This window comes from Palaemon carinicauda, chromosome 3 (assembly GCF_036898095.1).
Source record: "Palaemon carinicauda isolate YSFRI2023 chromosome 3, ASM3689809v2, whole genome shotgun sequence".
Classification (NCBI taxonomy): Eukaryota; Metazoa; Arthropoda; class Malacostraca; order Decapoda; family Palaemonidae; genus Palaemon; species Palaemon carinicauda.
The window spans coordinates 145,379,365-145,389,364 of record NC_090727.1 but is presented as its reverse complement, the minus strand read 5'-3'; the positions used below and the strand labels follow the sequence as shown (position 1 = coordinate 145,389,364).

Sequence of the window (10,000 nt, the reverse complement as noted above, 5' to 3'; positions counted from 1 at the left end):
ATAGCATCATTAAACTACTGACTTATTTATCATCCATTAGTTAAAACACAGCTTGTTTATAGCATGATTAAACTGATTTATCATCCATTAATTATAACAAAGCCAGTGTATAGCATCATTAAACTACTGGCTGATTTATCATTCATTAGTTATAACACAGCCTGTGTATAGCATCATTAACCTACTGATTTATCATCCATAACTTAAAACACAGCCAGTGTATAGCATCATTAACCTACTGATTTATAATCCATAACATGAAACACAGCCAGTGTATAGCATCATTAACCTACTGATTTATAATCCATAACTTGAAACACAGCCAGTGTATAGCATCATTAAACTACTGGCAGATTTATCATCCATTAGTTATAACACAGCCAGTGTATAGCACCATTAACCTACTGATTTATCATCCATAACTTGAAACACAGCCAGTGTATAGCATCATTAACCTACTGATTTATCATCCATAACTTGAAACACAGCCAGTGTATAGCATCATTAACCTACTGATTTATCATCCATAACTTAAAACACAGCCAGTGTATAGCATCATTAACCTACTGATTTATAATCCATAACTTGAAACACAGCCAGTGTATAGCATCATTAACCTACTGATTTATAATCCATAACTTAAAACACAGCCAGTGTATAGCATCATTAACCTACTGATTTATAATCCATAACTTGAAACACAGCCAGTGTATAGCATCATTAAACTACTGACTGAATTATCATCATTATTTACAATACAGCCAATACATAGCATCTTTAAACTACTGACTGAATTATCTATTAATTATCATACAGCCAATATATAGCATCAAAACTACTGACTGATTTATCCATTATTATAACACAGCCAGTGAATAGCATCATTAAACTACTGACTGATTTATCCATTTGTTATAACACAGCCAGTGAATAGCATCGTTAAACTACTGTCTGATTTATCCATTTGTTATAACAGCCAGTGAATAGCATCGTTAAACTACTGTCTGATTTATCCATTTGTTATAACACAGCCAGTGAATAGCATCATTAAACTACTGACTGATTTATCCATTTGTTATAACACAGCCAGCGAATAGCATCATTAAACTACTGACTGATTTATCCATTTGTTATAACACAGCCAGTGAATAGCATCGTTAAACTACTGACTGATTTATCCATTTGTTATAACACAGCCAGTGAATAGCATCGTTAAACTACTGACTGATTTATCCATTTGTTATAACACAGCCAGTGAATAGCATCGTTAAACTACTGTCTGATTTATCCATTTGTTATAACACAGCCAGTGAATAGCATCGTTAAACTACTGTCTGATTTATCCATTTGTTATAACACAGCCAGTGAATAGCATCGTTAAACTACTGTCTGATTTATCCATTTGTTATAACACAGCCAGCGAATAGCATCATTAAACTACTGACTGATTTATCCATTTGTTATAACACAGCCAGCGAATAGCATCATTAAACTACTGACTGATTTATCCATTTGTTATAACACAGCCAGCGAATAGCATCGTTAAACTACTGACTGATTTATCCATTTGTTATAACACAGCCAGCGAATAGCATCGTTAAACTACTGACTGATTTATCCATTTGTTATAACACAGCCAGCGAATAGCATCGTTAAACTACTGACTGATTTATCCATTTGTTATAACACAGCCAGCGAATAGCATCGTTAAACTACTGACTGATTTATCCATTTGTTATAACACAGCCAGCGAATAGCATCGTTAAACTACTGACTGATTTATCCATTTGTTATAACACAGCCAGCGAATAGCATCGTTAAACTACTGACTGATTTATCCATTTGTTATAACACAGCCAGTGAATAGCATCGTTAAACTACTGACTGATTTATCCATTTGTTATAACACAGCCAGTGAATAGCATCGTTAAACTACTGACTGATTTATCCATTATTATAACACAGCCAGTGAATAGCATCATTAAACTACTGACTGATTTATCCATTTGTTATAACACAGCCAGTGAATAGCATCATTAAACTACTGACTGATTTATCCATTTGTTATAACACAGCCAGTGAATAGCATCGTTAAACTACTGACTGATTTATCCATTTGTTATAACACAGCCAGTGAATAGCATCGTTAAACTACTGTCTGATTTATCCATTTGTTATAACACAGCCAGTGAATAGCATCGTTAAACTACTGTCTGATTTATCCATTTGTTATAACACAGCCAGTGAATAGCATCGTTAAACTACTGTCTGATTTATCCATTTGTTATAACACAGCCAGCGAATAGCATCGTTAAACTACTGACTGATTTATCCATTTGTTATAACACAGCCAGCGAATAGCATCGTTAAACTACTGACTGATTTATCCATTTGTTATAACACAGCCAGCGAATAGCATCGTTAAACTACTGACTGATTTATCCATTTGTTATAACACAGCCAGTGAATAGCATCGTTAAACTACTGACTGATTTATCCATTTGTTATAACACAGCCAGTGAATAGCATCGTTAAACTACTGTCTGATTTATCCATTATTATAACACAGCCAGTGAATAGCATCGTTAAACTACTGTCTGATTTATCCATTTGTTATAACACAGCCAGTGAATAGCATCATTAAACTACTGACTGATTTATCCATTTGTTATAACACAGCCAGTGAATAGCATCGTTAAACTACTGACTGATTTATCCATTTGTTATAACACAGCCAGTGAATAGCATCGTTAAACTACTGACTGATTTATCCATTATTATAACACAGCCAGTGAATAGCATCGTTAAACTACTGTCTGATTTATCCATTTGTTATAACACAGCCAGCGAATATCATCATTAAACTACTGACTGATTTATCCATTTGTTATAACACAGCCAGCGAATAGCATCATTAAACTACTGACTGATTTATCCATTTGTTATAACACAGCCAGCGAATAGCATCATTAAACTACTGACTGATTTATCCATTTGTTATAACACAGCCAGCGAATAGCATCATTAAACTACTGACTGATTTATCCATTTGTTATAACACAGCCAGCGAATAGCATCATTAAACTACTGACTGATTTATCCATTTGTTATAACACAGCCAGTGAATAGCATCGTTAAACTACTGACTGATTTATCCATTTGTTATAACACAGCCAGCGAATAGCATCATTAAACTACTGACTGATTTATCCATTTGTTATAACACAGCCAGTGAATAGCATCGTTAAACTACTGACTGATTTATCCATTTGTTATAACACAGCCAGTGAATAGCATCGTTAAACTACTGACTGATTTATCCATTATTATAACACAGCCAGTGAATAGCATCGTTAAACTACTGTCTGATTTATCCATTTGTTATAACACAGCCAGCGAATAGCATCATTAAACTACTGACTGATTTATCCATTTGTTATAACACAGCCAGCGAATAGCATCATTAAACTACTGACTGATTTATCCATTTGTTATAACACAGCCAGCGAATAGCATCATTAAACTACTGACTGATTTATCCATTTGTTATAACACAGCCAGCGAATAGCATCGTTAAACTACTGACTGATTTATCCATTTGTTATAACACAGCCAGTGAATAGCATCGTTAAACTACTGACTGATTTATCCATTTGTTATAACACAGCCAGCGAATAGCATCATTAAACTACTGACTGATTTATCCATTTGTTATAACACAGCCAGCGAATAGCATCATTAAACTACTGACTGATTTATCCATTTGTTATAACACAGCCAGTGAATAGCATCGTTAAACTACTATCTGATTTATCCATTTGTTATAACACAGCCAGCGAATAGCATCATTAAACTACTGACTGATTTATCCATTTGTTATAACACAGCCAGCGAATAGCATCATTAAACTACTGACTGATTTATCCATTTGTTATAACACAGCCAGCGAATAGCATCGTTAAACTACTGACTGATTTATCCATTTGTTATAACACAGCCAGCGAATAGCATCGTTAAACTACTGACTGATTTATCCATTTGTTATAACACAGCCAGCGAATAGCATCGTTAAACTACTGACTGATTTATCCATTTGTTATAACACAGCCAGCGAATAGCATCGTTAAACTACTGACTGATTTATCCATTTGTTATAACACAGCCAGCGAATAGCATCGTTAAACTACTGACTGATTTATCCATTTGTTATAACACAGCCAGTGAATAGCATCGTTAAACTACTGTCTGATTTATCCATTTGTTATAACACAGCCAGCGAATAGCATCATTAAACTACTGACTGATTTATCCATTTGTTATAACACAGCCAGCGAATAGCATCGTTAAACTACTGACTGATTTATCCATTTGTTATAACACAGCCAGCGAATAGCATCGTTAAACTACTGACTGATTTATCCATTTGTTATAACACAGCCAGCGAATAGCATCGTTAAACTACTGACTGATTTATCCATTTGTTATAACACAGCCAGTGAATAGCATCGTTAAACTACTGTCTGATTTATCCATTTGTTATAACACAGCCAGTGAATAGCATCGTTAAACTACTGACTGATTTATCCATTTGTTATAACACAGCCAGTGAATAGCATCGTTAAACTACTGACTGATTTATCCATTTGTTATAACACAGCCAGTGAATAGCATCGTTAAACTACTGTCTGATTTATCCATTTGTTATAACACAGCCAGCGAATAGCATCATTAAACTACTGACTGATTTATCCATTTGTTATAACACAGCCAGGGAATAGCATCATTAAACTACTGACTGATTTATCCATTTGTTATAACACAGCCAGCGAATAGCATCATTAAACTACTGTCTGATTTATTATCCAGTATTAAAAACAGTCAATCTATCATTAAACTACTGACTGAATCCATCACGAAATACAGTTCATAGTTCAGTACCAATATCAAGTTATAAAAGCTAACAGAGCTCTTTTCTTCCACTACTACTCTTAACTAATATTTAAATCCCTTTTCCTGGTCCTCCGTCACTAGATACTTTGGTAATTTTCGTATTATATGTAATTCAATAAACAATGATACCTGAAATTCAAATAACATACTAGTTTAAATCGTTCGGACTCGATTGTCCCGTTAATCGTTAACATCATACTAATACTACTACTACTACTACTACTACTACTACTCTCTCTCTCTCTCTCTCTCTCTCTCTCTCTCTCTCTCTCTCTCTCTCTCTCTCTCTCTCTCTCTCTCTCTCTCAAAATTGCCAAGATTTTTGTCTGTCATCTAAGTGGCTTTCATTCCTCAATTAATTAATGATAAGTTTAATATTATAATTTTATTTGAAGTTCGAAGTTTAAGTGCATAACACGACGCAGATTTTACGAAGATCAATTTTAAAAATCCGTTTAAAAGTTTACCTTAAGAACTGATACATTTTACGAATCCTCTCAGTGCAAGCGATTTAACGTTCTATTGATATTAAAACCAAGCTTTATTCACCGTTGGATCTCGTGTCTCGTGACTCAATGCTACCACCCAAGGCCACCAACTTCATCCTATTACCAGGGTTCGTTAGCCGGGCATCCTGAGATCCGTTTTAAAAGTTCTTTCATCGTTGAGTGAAACTGTTGTGACGGAAGATTACAAAGGCAAAATATATCAGTTTTAAAGAGACGTTTGCCTTCTACTAATTAGAATGAATTTATTTAGAGACTCTGGAACTCTGTTCTTACTAAGTTTTGCCGGGATATTATGATTATCAAGACCCATACATATAACCCGTGTCCATTCCCATAACCTTTTTTTACTCCAATTTGTAAATGCCAATCAAGTAATCCATTCTTTTGCTTCCTTAAAACATAGCTCACTTTTATTCCTTTCCCATTATCTTTTCTTGTTTTCCTGTGACCTGGGCTAGATAAGGATACGAGGTTGATATCCCATTGGCTTCTGCATTAAAGGAGAATTAATTCCTTATCCAAAGGAATCAAAACCGAAACGAAGGATCATCTTGGTTTCGATTGAAGGAAAGAAAGTTTGTGAAGAAGTCAAATAAGAAAGTCAAACAGAAGTGTAAACTTTTCTTGGCTACTCTAAATCTGTCCATGGGAGAGAGAGAGAGAGAGAGAGAGAGAGAGAGAGAGAGAGAGAGAGAGAGAGAGAGAGAGAGAGTAGTTTTAAAGTTTTGTTAAGAGGAAATTACTTTGACGAGTTTCTTCTTTTTCTTTATTTTTCTGGTGCGAGGTTGAGGGACGTTTTGTTGCTCGATGGCTTTGTTGGAGGTCTCTTATGATTTTATATATATATATATATATATATATATATATATATATATATATATATATATATATATATAATCACAGAATCACGTTATCCTCGGTACAAAAAGAAAAGAAAACACTGGGAAACTGCAAATATTACAGTAAGTTAATCCTAACTAATTTTGTCCTTGACCACTTCAAGAGGACAGAAAAAAGTCAAAGGCAAGAAGAACTAGTTTGGATTCACTCATTATTTTAATTTTCCCTGTTGTTGTTTTCCATATACTGTATACTTTATACATATATATATATATATATATATATATATATATATATATATATATAATGTATATGTATATATATACTGTATATGTATATATATATATATATATATATATATATATATATATATATATATATATATATATCACATCCTATCATACACTTTCCGTGGAATACTTAATGCAAACAATTATTCCTCCATGGAGCATTTCCCTCATCTAAATATACCCAACAAATCTTGGTCAGCCATTTAATAACATTATATCCTCTATGCTGAAACATATCCCATACAGCCTCAACAACTCTTTGTGTCTCCATTTTATTTTCAACCTCTTAGTTACTTTTCTTGTAATCTCAAAGGTCCCTTCCACCATCATTATCATCTTTAAACTAACCCATTCAAATCTTGCATCATCCAAATCTTCCTCCTTTTGTCATCCACATACAACGAATCTTAAAAAGACACTCTCCATTAACTCAGGACTGCATTTACATCGTACAGAAAATGGCAATCTCGTGTAGAAAGTAATCAATTGGTCTCAGACTCCCAGTCAATTTCAGGTTCGACTTTTCGCCTAGAACATAATAAACCCTGCTGGATTTGAAATTAAAGGGAAAATGAGATGTAACGCACAATTTACTAAAATAGGGTTTCTACAAATGAAGGAAGATGTGGTTTGGCTTGAATCCCAGATAACAGCATACATAGGAAAAGAGTTGATATACAATGAATGATGATAAGAATAGCTACAGAAGCATCGAATAAAAGGGAAATGTCCCCCTTCACCCTAAAAAAGGACGTAAAAAAAAAAAAAAAAAAAAAAGAAGTTGCAGAAGGCAGACGGTCAAAATATTATCTTATAGGATGAAGATAACAATCAAGACATTAGTGATGAAAGTTTGTGTTTCCGAATTTCATGAAAAAGAAAGTTAGATAGACATTGTAGAATGTGATGACTAGCCAACGTAGTACCTTCTCTTATCGTAGGGTTCGATAACCACTTTAATACCTTTGCAAGAACTACACAGTATACCTCAATTCCTTTATCTTTAGAACCCAGATAGGGGAATTCCCCCATTGTTTTAGTGTTCTAGTTCAAGCTAAAGGCAATGTAACAAATAAGAGATTCATTTATGTCTGCAAAGAAGGAAAAAGGCTTAAAAAATATATGAATAGGTAACACAGGCAAAAGAATCATTTATAACATACTAGATTACAAATATATTCCATTTAAAAGATGAACAAAAGATTCCTCCATTGTTCCAGCGTGCCACATCAAGCTGAAGCAAATGTACAAATAAAAATTTCATTTATGTCAGCAAAGAATGAGGAAGGCTGAATATTAATTAATGGGTAAAGCAGGTAAATAAATCATTTATAACATATAACATTACAAATATATTCCATTTTAAAAAGTGAACAAGCGAGCCAGCACATTTTTACCCCAATCTGTTATGCACATCAAAACATTTAAATATCGCACATATCGCCAGATACATTCATTTTGCAAAGCAGAAATGCATTCCGTTTAAGCTCCACAGTTTAAAAAAAAGGAAGGGAATAAATTCCGAGCCATATTAGTTCCGTGCAAACCAAAATGTTTAAATATATCAGAGTACATAGTGCTTTTGAAATATATATGGAGATACGTTTGGAGTGATTTTACATTTTATAGCATAGATATATATACAATATATACCGTACTAGTGTACTCGACCCATCAAAAAGACAAACGCAAACGCACACATTCAACCACTCCTATTCCCTGGCCCTTGCCTCTCGGGGTATCCTGTCTCTCCAGAGTATGATTACCTCCTGCCCATCCTACCCAAGGGACACTGAAAGACCGAGTAGTTATACAGACGGCAATGCCGCTGAGCGTGACCGTATTTGTATGTATTTATGTGTGTATATATATATATATATATATATATATATATATATATATATATATATATATATAGTGTGTGTGTGTGTGAATGTTAAATTAAAAAAGAGGAAAGGTAAACACTAGATGTTAATTAATAAGACAAAGGAATTAATATCAATTAAATTTAAAATATTTTCTCGTGACTTGTTGTATATTTTATGCTTATCACGTGCCAATTACCTGTCATAATTTGTACATACACACACACACATATATATATATATGTATATATACACACAGAAACAACAACAACAACAACAACAGCCGTGTCTAGTCCACTGCAGGACAAAGGCCCCTGACATGTCCTCATTTATTCTGATTGTTTGCAGTAAACCAACGTAGTATATATATACACATATATATACATATGTATATTTATATATACATACATATACATATAATATATATTTATATATATTTATATATAAATATATATATATATATATACATATATGTATATATATATTTATATATATGTATGTGTATGTGTATGTGTGTGCACCCCAATTCTCTTTCGCCTTGAGGAGATTAATCAAGAAAATATTCATAAGCTGAGATTATTAACCTCACACACTCGCCCAATTTTCTAAGTGATTATATGCGTCGACAGCTTTTCTCCTCTCAGTAATCACCCATCGAAATGCTGATCAGAACCTACACCACTTAAGTTCGCTGATCAAACGACCGGTAGTGTAGCGAACGGGTTAATTACTTCGGATTATATTCACCAAACTGTTTTTCCACTTTAGAGGAGATGGCGCCCGAAGGTATTAACAATCCAAATTTAACAAGTGTTTTTAGGTGAGGTCGCGAGACCCATACACTATTGAACCACTTCAAACTTTTCTCATTACGATCGTCGAATTAAATCATGCGTATTTTTGCGAACTACTACACTCGAATTATTAGCATTAAATTATGAACTACTGTGGTTTAACTGTTATTTTATATAGTAAAGAAATCTCAGCCGAAATACAACGTGCAAAAAGCTTCTTGTGGATAGTACTAAAAGACGGTTAAGTTATGATCTTTTCCCTTTTCCCCCGACCATCTTGATTGTTAAATGAAACTGTTTTAATAAAACCGAACAAACAAACTCTTTTAATGAGTCTTTAAACATTTTAAGATTGATTATGATTACAATAGAATAATATATTATACTGATTCCGAACAAAATCTCTCATATCTTTTTCAGAAAAAAATATTCTCATTATATATATATATATATATATATATATATATATATATATATATAAATATATATATATATATATATATATATATATATATATATATATATGTTTGTGCATGAGCGTGTGTGTATGTGTACAATGAATTCATGTCTGTTGATGGTCTTTCTGTGCCAATCTATGCTGCAAATTTCCATAGCTCATCAATCCATCGTTTTCTCTTCCTTCCTCAGCTTCTTTTACAATCTTGAGGGATCCATTCTGTTACTCCTAATGTTTATTATCTCTCATTTCTTTTTCTTTCATTTTGTTAGGATACCCTCTACTTTAGTTAACT

At 33.2% G+C, this 10,000-nt stretch overlaps 1 protein-coding gene across 1 annotated transcript in view; it reads right to left on the bottom strand.

Annotated features, from left to right (window-relative positions):
* Positions 1-10,000, bottom strand: part of LOC137634546 (metabotropic glutamate receptor 7-like) — a 203,370-nt gene that overhangs the window by 95,621 nt on the left and 97,749 nt on the right. The window lies entirely within an intron of this gene.